Consider the following 14,533-nt stretch of genomic DNA (forward strand, 5'->3'; position numbering starts at 1 on the left):
CAATCTGGTCCTTACCAGTTCCAGGAAGCTCCAGCTCCCAGCTCACTTTGGGCAGGGTGAATGCATCTTAGAGGTCTTGGTTCTTATGGGGTGTTTGCTTGTCAGGGGCCATGCTGTGAGAAAGCCACGACTGATACGGAGGTTAATACATAGCTTGGAGGGTAGGGAAAATCTTGTATACCCAGAACCTGATTGGAGGACTAGACATCTACAGAAGGAAACAGTAAACACAAAAACATGAGCTGTGGATTTATATTTTTTTCCCTCAGAGACCCAGTGAGCCAATGGAATATTACTATCTCGTTGTAAATGTAAAGAAACTGCATGGCTGGCTGGTCTATGGCTACATTGCTGGCAGTCAGGCAGCCATCTGGAGTTGAGACTTTGCAACCCAGGGAATCTCTCCAAGGGTCTGGTTTCTAGCTTCCCTTACAGAGACCTTTGGGGTTCAAACTGTGGTGGTGAGACGACACTGCAAAGGCATAACTGCTAAGTATCTCTGCTTGTCTTTAGGAAGAGAGAAACTGCTGCTGGAGCATTGTTGGGTAGGGGATGTTACGTGGGAGCTCTATGTCTGGGGTGTTTTGAGAATTTGAAGGGTTTTATGAAAGGAAATCTTGATCGAGAGCTAGAATGTCATGCTGCCAAGAGACTGTCACCACCCAGCCATGGCACCCAACTTAGTTTCTTGTTTGAAGAATGCAGCTGCTTACCATTAAATAAAACAAACAAAACAAAACAAACAAACAAACAAAAACCCTGTCATCCAAGCACTCAGCTGAGGCAGGAGAATTACACATTTGCGTCTAGACTGGGCTGCAAAGTAAGACAGTCTCAAGATGAAGAAAAATCAATTGAGAGCTCTTTGCCAGGGTTTAGCAATGCAAATGGTAAGTAATCACATAAAGGGCAGCAGATTAAATGGCAATCAGATTAGAAATGAAAATCCAATTTCTTCAAGACGCTTTTGGCCACTGGTTTAACATATTTGGAGATTGCCAAGATTGTGAACAATCCCTCTGAGACTCAAAGGGAAGGCAGCCACAGTCGCCAGAGCTATGCCTGTGTTCTTAGCAGTTCCCATCTCTGCAATACCTTGCAGCTTTGTCTGGTCCTCAGCCCAGATTCTTTCCTGCCTGACTGCCTTCAGTTCTCTCCACAGCCATGGTTCACCCTATTCTGGCAGCCACGCTACCCCACACTCACCCATCTTTCTTTCCAGTCACAACTGGAGCTGTTACTGATTCCCATCGCTCTGGCCCATCCTGACATCAGAGCTCCATGCCACCCTGAGTACATGAAATTTCCAGTTTTTTGAAGTCTTGTGGCTGAATAATCACAAGATCCCACTCTTTGTTCATGCTTGAAAACACCATGAATGGAAATCTTCTTCTAAAATATAAATTATGGGCAAATACCAATGGCTGCTGTTCTCGGTGTGCATAGACCTTTTCTGTGTTCTAAGATAACATTAAACAAGTTAATGTGCTTTTTCCCATTTCATGATGTTGAGTGCAAGTCATGCACGGAGATGATGAGAATGTGACAGAAGGCACGCAGGAAAAAAATTTAAAAAGCACAAGTGTAGTCAGAGCAAAGCACAGTGATGCAGCAGAAAAACAGTCGGGCTTTGTCCCCGAGAATCAATCTTCCAAACTCTTTCATTTCCTTCCTTATTTAGCATATCACAAAACAATGTATAGGGCCTGGCTCATAAGTCTTTCCCATGGCGTGTACCATCTTCATGTTTTTAATGAGTTGGCTTGCATTCAGGAAGGGGATGAGGACACTGGGAAAGTTAAATGTAACAGGGTGAGTCAAATTGGAAAAAGAAAGGGAGGAGAGAGGAAGTCAGAGGACTGCCTCCAGATCTCTTTTATTAGTCAGATTTGAAGACAAGATGCAGGGGAGAAGTTGGGAGCAGTGAAGCCTTTGGCCTAGGATTTTGGGAATGTCACCTTGAGGACCCGCCACTTCCACCCCATGAATTAGGAGCAAGGTGGAGTACAGAGGAAGAACAGACAGAGCAGGGGTAAGAAGACAGCTAGAAAAGTTCTTTTTGGGAATAAAGCAACATCCTTAGCAACTCACCCATTGAACTAGAAAAGAATGGAGAGTCTAAGACATTTGGAGCTTGCAGGTTATTGCTTAGAAGAATCTTTACAACTGCAAGTGTGAACTTTAGAACAAAAGGAAAGGTCAAAAATCAATAACGAAAGCTCCCAACTCGGCAGGGTAAAAAAGAAAATAAATGAAACTCAAAGAAATCAAAGGCAGGAGATTAAAATGATGACAAGAGCTAAAGAAACAGAAAGCAGAAAGTCAAGAACTACTGGGCCGGGGATTGGCAAAGGTATAAATTAATGAGAAAGGAAGAATGTGAACTCTGTATCTGGGAGGCTAGAGGAATCACTGCAGACTTGGCCAACATCTTAAAACAGCAAGAGGATTGTGTGAATGACTCCATAGCACTAAGGTCAATGGTTTGGTGAAAATAGACATATTTCTTTAAAAATACAAGAAATTGTAAGCAATGGTCAGAATGACTGCAGCCCAAGTCTACCTTCTCTAGGGCTCTTTAGAACTCTTAGATCGGCAGTGAGGAGAAAGCCCATTGTAGGGCCTGAGTCAGCCACTGAGTGTATAAGGGACAACTGTTCAGATTCGACAGCCCAAGAGCTCCTGAGAATCCACTTCAGCCAACCAACCAGACAAAACAGCCTGAGTTGTTATAGCCAATGGCTTAAGCAATGGAGGCCTACAAAATTCAGACAGACCAGAACTAACCCACTGGTTAGAAGCACCCAAATGACACCTTCCCCATGTGTCACAGGACACCGAACTCTCATATTTTCTTATCCTCACCACCAAGTAGGCAGACCACCTGCAAGGCTTCAGATCTTTTAAGAGAGCAGGGAGGTTGCCTTCAGCTATCAAATATCATAAAATCACCTGCTAAGGAGAAAGTGAAATGGTTAGATCTTCAGAAAGAGTCTATTTCCTTTACAGGCAATAGAAAGTCATTACGTTGTCTCTGTAAACGATGGAATGAGTCTTGATTTTTGACACAGTTTTGTTTCCAAGGACACAATAGAAGTATCGAAGTCTAGTTTTTGGAAATGTTAAAATTACAACTCCTATACAAGTGTAGAATAAGCAAGTGACAGTGATTAATTTAATTCATTAGCGAGAGAACTAGCAAGACTGTAAAGCTGGTGCTGTGGTTGGTCTGAAGGTGTCCTGTGAAACTTGGAGACTGACACTTAATCTCAAGTGCAATAGTATTAAGAATTGGCAATGGGACTGAATAGATCATGAGGTAGAGCCAACAGAAACAGGATTAGTGCCCTTTTAAAAGACTACCAGGTGACTATCATCACAGCTACTTGAGATGCTAAGACAGTTAGTTGGCTCACAAAGTAAAGGCCTGCCTGGGCTCAAGAGTAAGATCAAGGCCAGCCCAGGCTATTAAGCAAGAGTCTGTTTAAAAATTAGTAGTAGTAGTGGTGGTGGTGGTGGTGGTGGTGGTGGTGGTGGTGGTGGTGGTGGTGGTGGTGGTGGTGGTGGTGGTGATGATGATGATGATGATGATGATGCCTGAAGAGATAGCTCAGTGGTTGAGAGCTTTGCTGTTCTTCCAGAGGACCAGGGTTCAATCCTATCTGCCACAAGAGACTCACAGCTGTCTCTGAATTCAGTCCCAGATGCCCTCTTCTGGCTCCCACACAGGCATTGAATGCATGTGGTAGATAAACATGCAGACAAAACACATATACACATAAATTAAATTTAAAAGCAATAAATAAGTAAATAATAAGGAAGAACTGGGAATATTGTCCAGTGGACTAGTCCATAGGTCCTAGGTTTACTACCCAAGAAAAAAGACAGATACACAGGTGGAAAGAAAGAGGGAGAATCAGAGTCTCATAAAGTTGTGCTTCTCTTTCCTTTATACAAGGCCACATCAAAAACTGATGCCTATGACAACCAACCTACACATACATGGTCATTGTTTACACGTCACCCATGAGCAACCCAGACTGACCAAGATAGTTGTAAAAAAAAAAGTGCAGAAAGTGAGTCTATAAATGCCAAAAGAAAGGCCAATAAGATGTGTAATTTATATTGAGACTGCATTACTGCCCCAAGGACCGCAATAACCAGACAAAAGTCTTTGTGTTGTATCAGACAATGATCATCTGACATCTATCAGCATTCTCCAAGTTGCCTCTTCCCCTCGGAGTTATGTAATATTCTAATCAATAATTAATAGCGAGTTAAATAAAGGACAGGGCAGAAAATCAAATGACTTCAAAGCCGTTAGTCAGAGCTGCACCTGGGTAGACACAGGAAGACCTGTGCACCTTTGGCTTCATTAAAATCTTGGACAGTTTTCTCAACAGAAGTATGTAAGCATGTGCTCATGTCTGTGACATTTAGGAGGTTATGAATATTTAAGAAATAGGAACTGAAAGTCCTTCTGCTTGCTAATGGAGGCGACACCCACATCACCAGAGGCTTTTAGAGACAATCATCGGGCCTGCCAGCCCAGCAGGATGCAATCTGCAATTACTTTGCTGCAGATTTGGAAACAGAATTGATTTTACCTTATGTAATCCTACTGACCCAAGAACTCTAGAAAGCCATTTTGGAGTGAGTCAACAGATTTGGGGTCTATAGAGGAAATAACTTTGAAGCCCAGAAGTTCAAGTCCTTAGAATCATTCTGAATACCGCTGTGTATTTTTGTTCTAGTGTGCTTTGGCTAGACCAAGAAGGCTGGTCTCACAAAAATGCACAAGACATATGGCACAGAGCCTCCAAAGGATCCATTTGTACTTCTGTCAAAGAAAAACATCTATATCTATGTAATCAGTGTTTTCCTACTACATATAAGTTTGTAGTCAAGACAAAATACTGACTTTAAAATCCCAAATAAAGGGAACAATGGGTGTTTTTATGGGCATAAGTTGGCATTTAGAATATCTAGATCACAATTTCTTCATTCTGTGGGAGAGCGGATGTTACCATGGTGTCACCCATGATAGCATATCTCAAGCTTGCCAGTGAATGAATTCATACTCTTTTCACTATTTTTTTTTTACCAATTATGGATTGTATATGGTTTAGTTGTGTGACCAGGACCTTACAAGCACTATGGCCAACCCACCCAGTACTATGACATGTTCAGAGAGTGTCCCTGCCATATACTTAGATATCACTAAATAGCGGACTGCTTTAAAGGTTTCTAACACTTTCTGATTCTGTGTTTACCTCAATGTTAGCCTGTCACAACAGGTCAAGGAAAGTGTCAGTTGTTAGGCAGTAGATCTAGAAAGTCTGTAAACCTGTCCATTCCAGGAAGACTTAGAAATAGAAGGGGAACACAAAACAAGAAGCTATGAAACAACACAATCTCTTTCCTTAGCTTCACTCTAGTCCACACTAGGGATTTCAAAATATCCAGGCTCATATGAAGAGTTCAAGGGCATAAGACCAGGGCCCACTAACTGAGTTTCACTCAGAGGAACCTGCAGAACTGTGGACATGCTGAAACCATAGTTAGCATGTACAAGAAGAATGGAATGGAGGTAATGAGTTAAACACACCTGAGCTCATGTTCTTGGTTCCATCTCTCTATGTATAGCCAATAAGGCATCCAGACTTGCTCATCCAGCCATCCTGGAATATGCTATGGGAGGCCAGAGAGGCTTCAATGTTAGGACAAAGGGATAGCCTTGGTGGGGACTTAGAAACAAGTATAAATAGTGCACTTCTCCTGAAAGGTCAGATGAACCAGATACATCCAGCAGTCACCCTACCAGGGATCAGAAGGCAGCACAGATCCAGAATACTCTGTATGGATCTCAAAATGCTCATCACCACATCACAAGGACATAATGACCCTCCGTACACCCACATCTGCTGGAAGGTAAGTAAGGAGGGGAGATGGGACCCAGAAAGCCTAAAGAATGGAGGACTGAACTCATCTATGGTAAAAATTAAAATAAGATGAAATAGTTTTTAAAAGTCTGGTGGTCGTTTAATCAGAAAAGAGATTTTTAATTGTAGGAATATGTAGCATTGGTAATAAGTTTCCCTCAACAACCCGGAAAGATGGGTCCCTGTAAACCTGGAAAGGATATTAAGTCTGCTGTAAGAAGTGCAGGTGCATTTTCCTAGTGTATTAAAGGAACATAGGCATATTCCTTGTGCACCAGTTTCTTGTTTTTTGTTTTTTGTTTTCTTTTTGTCATAGCACTAAGGAAGAAGCTAGAACTCAGGAATCAAGGGAAACATGGAGGAATGATGGATTTCCCCAAACAGAGGTAAACATTTTAAAAGTGTCTGCTGTGTGCATGCAATAAAATTCAATAAGCCACCATCTCCATGAATAAGATATGAAGAACAAACTAGTTAATAGGCAGAAGAGTCAAAAGATGGGGCATCCTGCTCATCTTTAAAGCATAATTGATTACTTGTTCCTCTCTCTTTACATTCTGGTGAAATTGGCAAATTAAGAAAATAATAGATACAAAATCTGAGCCATGCTAGGAAATGAGTTAGGATGCTGTCTGAGGAGCTGCAGAGTCAGGGGAGCAGACAGGGTTACAGTGGCCACCAGCAGGTGAACATCAGACAATGTCAAAGAAGACCCTTCAGGAGAAGAGCAGAGTGCTGTCCCCAGTAGAAGAGCCACAGACCCTTTGGTTCTGACCCTCCGGGGAAAGACATTTCAGTAAAGAGGGCTTGGAGACCTCTGCGCTGGATACAGAAGAGACTGAGGCAGTCCAGCATTGGAATTGGTTCCTCTCCCTCTCCCCCTGACAAAAGGTGTGTTGCCCACTGTAGGCTCATGTGTAATACTGCTTCCTGTCTGAACTAATTAACATGGTCTGAGAGGCTCCTAACAGAGCCAGGAGATCAGGAGAACCTGAAAGATACCACAAAAGAAAACATGGGAGATGGACCAGTTTTTAGAAAAAAAAAAAGTCCTGATGTGTTTGCTGGTCTTATTTCCTGCTAAAACATATGTCCTACTTAATATTGAAATTTATTATTAAATTTCTGTATTTAATATCATTGTTTATATTTTAAATATAAATATGTATTTATATTATTAAAGTTACATTAAAAATATAAAATATTAAAAAGGACCTCAACATCTGGATGTGAAGTAAGACCAGGTATAGAAGTGATGAAGATCAGAGAGCAGCTAAGAGAATCTGTAAAGCTCTTCCCTAAGCCAAGCAGGCTGCTGACAGTTCAGATGCCACTTGCATCTATGTTCAAAAGTAATTTTTATTGCACATGTGCACATGGGCCAAGAGCACATATATACCAAGCTGCATGTCTGGAGGCCAGAGGAAGCTTGAGGGAGCTGCTTTCTCCTTCTACCATGGGGATTCCTGGATTGAACTCGGGTTCTCAAGCTTTATGACAAGCATCTTTCCATACTGAGCCAACATGCCAGCCTGTTGTTTACATATCTATAAATCTGTATTGTTGGTACATACCAAAACAGCCTATAAAATGTAAAAATAAATATTACTGACTGCATCAATAACAAAAGCACAGAATATTTTATAATAAACAGGAAAATGTTTTCTTATGAATAAAATTATAAATCACAATTAATTGACAGGAAGTCTAAATACCATCTCATGAATACAAAAAAGTTATATCATGCACATAATAATTCACTAAAAAATTGAATTACAATTTCAATGCAAATCCAGTTAAAATCTCTATAGAGATCTTCATTGACTTACAAGATCTTCCTAGCCTACATCCAGTGATGAGGTAGGAAATATTTGAATGAAAATTATAAGAGGGAGTAGGAGCAGAATACTACAAGATGCATGATGATGCCATTTTAATGCAACTCAAGACTGTGGAATTGGCTCAGATGTAGACAGTAAACAAATTCAAAGTGATAAAGCATCCAGAAATGGATGCCTGTGGAGATATGAGCTAGAACTGGCATTATAAATCATGAAGGAAAGGACAGAGTAGTCAATAAGTAGGAAGAGACAATTGCTGGTGTATAGGAAGACAGATAGCTAAAGTCCTACCTGAAAATCAATTTCAGATGCACTGTAAGCCTGAATGTGGAAGACCATGTTTTGAAATTCTAGAATATGCAAGTAGAACACACCTAAAATATTGGGGCAGGAAAGAAGTAAAGAAGTCACAAAAGGCATAAACAATCAAGGAAAAGATCATTGAGGCTTGCTACATAACAGGCTGTGAGTAGAAACTGCCTTAACTTTACCAAAATCATTTACAGAAACAGACACACAACACCGTGGTTAAAACAAGGAATCTCCCTGGATTTTCTCTGAACTTGATTCTTGGAAGACTTGTCTCAATTTTGTAGACTTTTCCTTTATTGTCAAAGCTTGATTTGTTGCTATGCTACCCACAGTGATAGAGAGGCCCAGCTTGTGGTTGTTGTACAAGCGGTGGGGGTGGGGAGAGAGAGAGAGAAGGAGAGAGAAAGAGAGAGGGAGAGAGAGAGAGAGAGAGAGAGAGAGAGAGAGAGAGAGAGAGAGGAAGACAGGAAGCAAACTGGAGAGAGGAGGGAAGAGGTAGGGAGGGTGGGAAGCAGGGGGAACAAGTTTTGTCTTGTGTCCTGGTGGTAGAAACTACCTTCTGTGCTTCTGGAACCAAGTCAAGGAAACCAAACCACCGAGTTGTCAATGTCTTGGAAAGTTGCTGCATCAGCAACCAGAGCCCCAGGGTTCTGGTTCCCTGTGGGGACATATGAAGATACTTGATCAGATCTCTTGCTCTGCCTGAACCTGGTTCTCTTAAGCTCTAAAACAGCCTCACTGCATTGAATGATCTGATTGTTTCCACTTTTATATGAAAAGATGGATGATCCATAAACAAGGTTTACACTACTTTTGCAATGACAGTGAAGGGTGTGTCAGTGGGTTGGCCCTGCTCCCATTTAACAGTTGTAAAGTTTATGGATGGTGCTGAAGATCTCCAGGCACGGAAACAAAGATGATCTTGAAGCAAGAAGTACCTCTTCCCTAACTTGCAAAACTTTAGCTTTTGTCCATGTACAGGAATGTAGGGAAAGAACTATTAAAAAACAGTGCTTCCTAAAGAAATGTTCAACATCCTTAGTCTAAGGGAAATGCAAATCAGAACAACCCTGAGATTCCACCTCACATCAGTCAGAATGGCTAAGATCAAAAACTCCAGCGACAGCAGATACTGGCGAGGATGTGGAGAAAGAGGAACACTCCTCCATTGTTGGTGGGATTGCAGACTGGTACAACCATTCTGGAAATCAGTCTGGAGGTTCCTCAGAAAATTGGACATTGAACTACCTGAGGACCCAGCTATACCTCTCTTGAACATATACCCAAAAGATGCCTCAACATAAAACAAAGACACATGCTCCACTATGTTCATAGCAGCCTTTTTTATAATAGCCAGAAGCTGGAAAGAACCCAGATGCCCTTCAACAGAGGAATGGATACAGAAAATGTGGTACATCTACACAATGGAATACTACTCAGCTATCAAAAACAATGACTATGAAATTCATAGGCAAATGGATGGAACTGGAAAATATCCTGAGTGAGGTAACCCAATCACAGAAAAACACACATGGTATGCACTCATTGATAAGTGGAGATTAGCCCAAATGCTCGAATTACCCAAGATGCACAGAACACATAAAACTCAAGAATGATGACCAAAATGCAGATGCTTCACTCTTTCTTTAAAATGGGAATGAGACTGAAGGAACACCCATTCAGAGCCTGCCCCACATGTGGCCCATACATATACAGTCACCCAATTAGACAAGATGGATGAAGCAAAGAAGTGCAGACCGACAGGAGCCGGATGTAGATCTCTCCTGAGAGACACAGAAAGAATATGGCAAATACATAGGCGAACGCCAGCAGCAAACCACTGAACTGAGAATAGGACCCCCGTTGAAGGAATCAGAGAAAGGACTGAAAGAGCTGAAGGGGCTTGAGTCCCCATATGAACAACAATGCCAACCAACCAGAGCTTCCAGGGACTAAGCCACTACCCAAAGACTATACATGGACTGACCCTGAGCTCCAAATTCATAGGTAGCAATGAATAGCCTAGTTGGGGCACCAGTGGAAGGGGAAGTCCTTGGCCCTGCCAAGGCTGAACTCCAGTGAATGGGATTGTTCGGGGGAGGGGAGTAATGGGGGGAGGATGGAGAGGGGAACACCAACACAGAAGGGGAGGGGGAGGGGTTAGGGGGATGTTGGCCTGGAAACTGGGAAAAGGAATAACATTTGAAATGTAAATAAGAAATACCCAATTAATAAAGATGGAGAAAAGAAAAAGATGTAAAAAAAAAAAACAAAAAAACAAAACAGCGTGCTTTTGCCCTGTGTCTAATATGAGCAAAGCCAGAAAATATATATTCTATGGAGAGTGGTAGAGCCTTGGAGAATGGAGACACTGTCTTTAAAGTTTTGCAGTGAAAGTGGAGATAAACACAGACTTAAAAACATATCATCTTGGTTCTATGTGCATGAACATTCAAAGAGATGGAATTTCCCATTTCTTTCTGAGACATAAACTTTAATGACCATATTTTGGAAGATGCCAGAAAGATTCAGGAACATACACAAAAGGGTCCCTGGAAGTGATGACTTAACTGATGGTCCTCTCCTTTTTCTGAAGGACTGAGGATATAGAAGGGAGGAAAGAGCTATGAAAGCTCAGTAATGGAATCATCACAGGGAGAAGAGTCATCCATTTCCTTAGATAAAGAGTAGTTTCTCTTGGAGCAGGGTGGGGACTCTTTCCAACTCCGTTGTCTGCCTGTGGATCCTGTCTCCCTAACTGGGATACCTTGTCTGGCCTCAGTGGGAGAGAATGTGCCTAGTCCCGCAGTGCCTTGATGTGTCAGGGTGGGTTAGTATCCAGGAGGCTCTCCCTCTTCTCAGAGGAGAAGGGGAGGGAAGATGGGAGGAGAGGGTGGCTGCAATCAGGATGCAAAGTGAATAAATTAATTAATTAATGGAAAAATAGAAAAAAGAGCAGTTTCACTAAATTCATAATGCTGTGGGTTCTGGGGCAGGTCTGAATCCAGCCACCCTGAAAGCCAGCTACTCTTCCATCAATGTTGCCCAACTGGGTGAACAGATAGATGGTGCTATGGCACTAGGAGTCATGGAAGAGGGCTAAAGAAGACTGGGATCCCCAATCATTCACTGAAGGACCATTGTGCAGGGCTATGGGGATGAGACTGGAGCCAGCTTCCTAGTTGTTTTGTGAGTTTTTCCAGGCCAGCCTTTGTCTTCAAGGGACCTGGAAGTGACTAGCCCTTTGGTGGTAAATAAGTACCCTGTGGTGCTTTAGTCATAAGCCAAATATTCAAAATAGGTACCCTAGCAGAGCAGTTCAATAAAATACTAGCAGGAAATAGGTTGCTGCTGCTTTAGGACCCATGAGGAGAAACATGTCTAGTAGATGTACAACCCCAGATGTACAATTCCAGAAAAAGAACGAGTGACTCTGATCCAGAGTTATTCCAAGGGCAGCCCATGATCCTTGCAGGACAACAGTCAGCTTTATGGACTTGGCTTTGACCCACCTGCTGGGACTTGATCCAACTCATCACAAGGAAACACTGAGGACAAATGTTTCATATGGGATTTGGGATTTTCACTTATTTGGGTTATTTTTTTCTGGAAAATCATCATTGTTAATGTTTTCCTGTGTCCTGGTGGAGTTTTACACAGAATGGGCTCATTAGGGTTTTTATCACCCCAGTATCTATGGGCGTGTATTTGGTTTTTCTCTTCTAGAGTAAACCTATCTCAAGTTTGTCTAGATTCAAACTTTAACAAAGAACCTGCTGTAGGGCTTTTTTAAATTTGGCTGATTTGCGTTATCAATCATTAACTACCACTCTTCACTCCGCTAGCCTTATCTTCCAGATGCCCTTGGGGCTGTTCCTACCTGTCCTTTGTTGAGTGTTTGACTCACTGCATTTGTTTCCTGGTTTGACTCTCGTTCTCTGGTGGACATCACGGTTTTGTCTCTGAGTATTGTAATTAGCTGTCACTCATCTCGCCCCATAGGCTTTACTATATCCTAGTCTCAGAGTGATTTTCTAAATATTCTGTAATTACACCCTATCATTAACCCAATAATTATTTCAATGACATTTGAATGATAAAACTATCAGTGTGTCCATTTGCTTAATTCTTTGTGGTTAGAATGGCTGCCTATAAAATTTAAACTTTTTAGAACTTAGGTATACTTTTGTGAATATTCTTTGTAAATGTATATTAAATCATTGTTCTGAGGGCATCTGAACAGAATGAATAATCTCTACAGGCGATGAGAATGTCATTTTGCAGGGAGGCAAGATGATGTGGTAGACACCCAACATGTTTCCCCATCTCTAAGAGATTAAAACAAAAGTGACAGATATGGGCAGAGGTGGATGGTATAGAAAGATACTAAAGAGCAACTGGCAGACAAAGACCAGGTAAAACCCAGAATGGACTTTCAATTTTTCTAAGGAACAATAAGCTGTAACATAGGCCATTTAGCAACACTACAGGGAAGAGACGAGGTCCTCTCAGTAGAGTTTTAATCAAAACAGCTCCGAAGGCGTACAGTCTCGCGCTCTGCAAAAATACAGTTTAATACAAGAGACCTGATATCTGGGCAGCAGTCAGATGAAAATGGGATAATTGGTATTATTTTCTGGTTTGTTCACTGGTGCTGGAGCAAAAAGCCATCCTAAGAGAGTCTTATCATCAAACCACAAATTTATATATTCAAGTCCGCTTAAATGAGAAATGACCCATGTAGTCGCAGATGTTGAAATTCATGATCCTGTGTAGTGTCACAGTTTGGGTAGGTTATGGGAATTTTAGTAGTGGAACCATGCTTGAGGAATAGGTCACTGAGGATAGGTTTTAGTTTGTATGTAGCCATGCTGACTTCCAGTTAGCGCTCCCTGCTTCATGTTTTCGTGTTTGTTGTTGATGTGGTCTCTCAGCTTCCTGCTCCAAGTGCCTGCCTCCATGCCTCCTCCACCTTGTGAACTCTCTCCCTGGAACCATAAGCCAAAACAAACTCTTCCTACTTAAATTGTCTTGGCCATGGTATTTTACCACCACAACAAAGTGAAACTAATACAACATAATACAGATGATATATATATATATAAAAAACGGACTAGTATAATACTAAGTGGGGACAAAACTGAAAACACTCCTAAAATTGGGAATGATATAAGGATGGTCACTGTCGCCACTCTTACTCAATCTTTCTTGAAACCTTGGCCAGAGCAGTAGGGAAAGAGAAACAACAAAATTGAATACCATTAAGGGATGGTAAGCCCACACATCCCTGCTTGCTCATTCTGTGATTCTAGACCTTATAAGTCCCACCGGAAAACTCTAATATTTGAATAAAACTTTTCAGCCAAGTATCAGAGTAAAAATAAATATACTAGAAGCAGTAGTTTTTCAATACACTAAAACGTGTCTTACTCATGAAGAAATGAGTAACACAATTATATTCACAACAGCACAACAAATCAAATTCCTAAGAAGTAATATAATCAATGAGGCCAATGACCCCAACCATAAAATTATTTTTGTTGCTACTTCAGAACTGTAATTTTGCTACTTCTATGAATCATAATGTAAATACTTATGGAGACAGATGTTTGTCAAGAGGGTTGTAATCCACAGGTGGAGAACCACTGCCCTAGAAAATCAAAATACTTCCTTTGCTGAAGAACTTTAGTATCATTAAAAAAAAGCCACATCACTTAACAAGAGTCATAGTTTCATTACAACCCCTGAAAATCCAGATGACACGTAGGCTTGGAGAGATTGCTCAAAGGTTAAGATCATAAACTGCTCTTGGAAAGAATCTGAGTTAGGTTCCCAATACCCATTTTGGGTGACTTATCAGTACCTGGAACTCCAGTTTCAGGGGATCTGACACTGTTTCAGTCTCCACAGGGACCCGAACATACATGTTTCCCATACAGTAATATGCAGGTACTCAAACATTAATAAAAATAAACAAATAAATTATTTTAAAGTCCCAATTAATTTTTTCAAGGAAGTAGAGGGAAAGACTTAAAATACCCAAAGTACTTAAAAATTCCTCAGCAAAGAGCAATGCTGAAGGTATATATGCCTTTAACAATGCTACCAAGCCAAAGTGGGTAAAGCAATGTAGCAGGTGCATAGAGCAAGCATGTTGACAATGGGAAACACAGATTGGAGGACCCAGAAGCAAGTCCACACAGTTACAGTCGCCTTGTCAAAGGTGCTGAAAACATACATTGGAAAAGAGATAGCCTCTTTTAACACACAGTGCTGGTAAAACTGGATATCTACATGTAAAAGGATAAAACTAGAGCCTCGTCTCTTTCTCTGTATAAAAGCAACTCAAACTGACTTTAAAGGAACACGTGAAACTTTGCAACTACTAAAAAAAATTTGCAAAGCAAATGTTTCAAGATTTAGGCATAGGCAAGGACT

At 41.2% G+C, this 14,533-nt stretch overlaps 1 protein-coding gene across 10 annotated transcripts in view; it reads left to right on the top strand.

Annotated features, from left to right (window-relative positions):
* The window catches only part of Ctxnd1 (cortexin domain containing 1), a 51,447-nt gene that overhangs the window by 19,807 nt on the left and 17,107 nt on the right, over positions 1–14,533 (top strand). For 3 of the 10 annotated variants that reach the window (XR_010063087.1, XR_010063088.1, XM_063280965.1), the window contains exons 2-3: positions 5,786–5,931; positions 6,259–6,328. The exons of 3 other annotated variants lie outside the window; for them this stretch is intronic. The gene's annotated coding sequence lies outside the window, so the exon portion shown is untranslated. The remainder of the gene's footprint in view (positions 1–5,785; positions 5,932–6,258; positions 6,329–14,533) is intronic. 4 more of the 10 variants (XR_010063092.1, XR_010063090.1, XR_010063093.1 and 1 more) reach the window with 2 other exon arrangements.

This window comes from Rattus norvegicus, chromosome 1, assembly GCF_036323735.1.
Source record: "Rattus norvegicus strain BN/NHsdMcwi chromosome 1, GRCr8, whole genome shotgun sequence".
In the NCBI taxonomy this organism is placed as follows: Eukaryota; Metazoa; Chordata; class Mammalia; order Rodentia; family Muridae; genus Rattus; species Rattus norvegicus.